Here is a 3,687-nt window from a genome sequence, read left to right on the forward strand (position 1 = left end):
GAATCCGGGAATAGGATCAGGGTGCCGTGTTTATGTTTAAGTAGGGAAGGGGACCACAAGGCTGAGCTGAGAATGACTTTACCTCTGTCACTCGAGCTTGAAGCCTTGTCGTTTGCTTCGTTTCCCAAGAATGGACTCTTATGGCGACGAACTGGGGAGCGGACCCTCGAGCTTGTTGACCTCTTCCTCGGAGGAAGCTTATCAGTAGGGAGTGGCATGTGCTCCCACATGGTATATTTACGGTAAGCGACGTCATCCGTCGACTGATCCTGCTCCAGGAGGTCGCAGGCTCGAAGCTTATCTTTGTGAAGAAGATAAGAGAGAGAACGCCTACCATACAGTAGCTGGAGCAAGGCTGTCTTGTTCTCCCTCATCGTGTCCGTAGGAGTGGGACGATGATAGTTGGCTGAAGAAGAGGATACATGTCAATTAGTTCGAGCCTAAACATTAATCGAGCAAGAAAAGAAAGAGGGATATGTACTTACGAATTCGCTGGAACTAATAGAATTTTGGAGCCAGGCCATCTGTCCAAAACAAGGCCAGCTTGAAGTTGGGGGGATGGTTGGGCATGTCTTCAAAGATCTTATTCTCCTTGGGATAGCTCGACAAGTAGTAGAAGCCATCTCCTCCCCGAGCTCGGGAGGGGTTGCTTTTCAGGCAGAGGAGATACAGGATACCTCTGGGCAAAGGTCCTTCCCACTTTAATTCGTGGTATAGCGACCTTAGGGCTGACAAGACCCTGTATGAGTTGGTCTAGAGTTGGAAGGGCGCGAGCCCAACAAAATCCAAAAAATCCTTAAAAAAGGATTTCAAGGGTAGTAGAGCCCCTGCCTTCATATGCTCGCGACTCCAAGCTGCGAGCTTAAGTTTATTGTCGGGTCGACCATCACCCAGGGCGCAGCAGCTCTGTTCATTTGAGGTAGGAGCTTGACACCTCAGCGAGCCGGACAGTCCTAGGCCGTGGTGAGCAAGGACATAAGGGCATGCATCCGAGCGGTTAGGCTGTGGTGTCCGAGCAGCTAGGCGCGCGGCAAAGCGGCTATGGTGTCTAGGTGGCTAGGCGTGCGTCCGAGCGATTGCACTGCATTCCCGAGCGACTGTGCCACGTGCCCCCAAGTGGCCATGCTATCTGCCCGAGTGGATGCGTCATCTTCCCGAGCGTCTCTGCCGTGTGTCCGAGGAGCCAGGCGTGCCGAGTGGATGGATCATTCGTAAGGAGCTGGGCACATCTGAGGCAACATGTCCAAGCAGATTGATGCATGTCTGAGTGGCTAGGGGCGTGTCCAAGTGGATTGAGGAGTGTCTGATCGACTGGGCTTTGGTCCGAGTGGATGGCGTGGTCCGAGCAGATGGTGCCTTGGTGTCCGAGTGATGGTGCCCTGGTATCCGAGTGATGGTGCCTTGGTATCCGAGTGATGGTGCCCTGGTGTCCGAGTGATGGTGCTTTGGTGTTCGAGTGATGGTGCCATTACATCCGAGCAGACGGTGGCATACCTGAGTGGCTTGGGGGGGCATGTTTATGCTGCCCTTGGTGATTCTCAAAAAAGATGACCGATCGGCCATATACATGTTTTCCCAATAAATTATTTTTGAGGGGACAACAAATCTCAAGGGCATGGGACACAAACATGTTTTTCTTACTCATGAGGTACTACAACAAGATCAAAAAATGGAATTTGAAGAATTCAAAAGAAAAGTTCAATTGTGGGTTTACTACAGAAGTGAAAGTTACTGACCGGATGGAAGCTTTTGGATGACCTCAAAAAAATTTTGCTAGAGAAAAAGTTTATCATACGAGTAAATCATATAATAAACTTAGGGGGCATATGTTATCCCCAAAATTTCAGTTCGATGACGTGGCAATCAGAAGTGACAAGTGGCAATGCATGGTCAATGACACATTAATAGTCAATAAATGTATTTGCTCTTCGGAGTTATGATATTATTGGTCATGAAAATTATTTATCTGGTTTGGAAGTGATTTGACCGATCAGGTAGAATTTTGTCCGACCGGTAAAGATTTTTGACTGACCAGTAAAATGTTCTGGTCGACTAGTGGAGTATTTTGGCCAACCAATCATTTGTTTTGCCCAACCAGTAAAGTGTTTTGCTAGACCACAAATGTGTCATGCTAGACCAGAAATGTAACTCCCATTTCTTTCTACAAATGCATTATAACAATTATGAAAAATAAGAGAAGATGTTTTTATTCATACTTTTGAGTGCATTACAATGTTAATCGAATGCTAGAGCTATTAAGTAAAGTGGAAGAATAACTAATGAATACGCAACTATAATATTCATGGGCATTTCATTAGTATAATACCCATAGAATGATGTTAAATACAAGCAAACAATCACTAAAGTTATGAACAATAAAGAGAAATTCATGATTTGATGATGAATTTTATCTAGAAGGTTAAGAGATGAAGAAGTTGTGCAAGTAAATGGTTGAAGAAACAAGTATTTATAGGACAAAAACTAGCCGTTATGACCGTTGGTGCATAGTGATCTGACCATTGGAAACAGTAACCTGACCGTTGGGGATATAGTTGTATTGTATTGTGGGATTTTAACAATTCTAAGTTGTTGAATTAACTAACACATGAGAATAATTAATTTATGGATGTTAGAGAAACTTTTTCAGAAAAAATTATGAGTAAAAAATGTTGGACTAAGTAATATAAGAAGATTAAGAAGTCTTCATTTTTTGGGTACTATTCACCGGGTACTATTCATAGTGGGTCCCACAATAGGGTCCACATGGGTCCCACAGCAGGGTCCACCCGATGGTTCCCACATGATGATGCAGTAGTGATACAATGATGACTTTAGCAAACCACCATGCTTAATATTTTGAATATTTTATTATTTCACTATGCTTGATATTTTAAATATTTTATTAGCATAGTATCCCAAGTTTTTCCTATAAATAGCCCTCCAAAACTCATTTTGAATCACAAAACCTCATTTTCTTTCTCTCACTCTACCCAAAAATCTTCTTAACACCCTTCTAAAGTTCTAAACCTCGAAGATCTAGGCAAAGTTCTGTCCGTAATGCTAGCCTACGAAAACCTTTTAGGTAAGCTCTTTCCCGAGCCTTTCATTTAAGTTATTTAGTTATTATATATATACAGATTATTTTACTATGCTGTTATAATGCCAAAATTTATATATAGATTATTTTACTATGTCGTTATAATGCCAAAATTTATATATAGATTATTTTACTATGTCGTTATAATGCCAAAATTTATATATAGATTATTTTACTATGCAGTTATAATGCCAAAATTTATATATTGATTATTTTACTATGTCGTTATAATGCCAAAATTTATATATAGATTATTTTACTATGTCGTTATAATGCCAAAATTTATATATATAGATTATGTTACCATGCCATTAAAATGCCAAAATTTATATATAGATTATTTTACCATGTCGTCATAACTTACAATGCCAAAATTAAAATATACACTATGTTTTATGTATCTTTATAATACTAAACTTATATAGGCTATGGTCACACTTTGGACTATTATGGACTTTTATTATATGACCGTATTCCCTATTATTATGGACTGATACTATGACCTGAACATTTTCGTATGACCATGACCATGACCATGACCATGACCACGACTTTTAGACCGGGATCTTGCCATGGACAATTATAGTATG

This window comes from Humulus lupulus, chromosome 6 (assembly GCF_963169125.1).
Source record: "Humulus lupulus chromosome 6, drHumLupu1.1, whole genome shotgun sequence".
Taxonomy (NCBI): domain Eukaryota; kingdom Viridiplantae; phylum Streptophyta; class Magnoliopsida; order Rosales; family Cannabaceae; genus Humulus; species Humulus lupulus.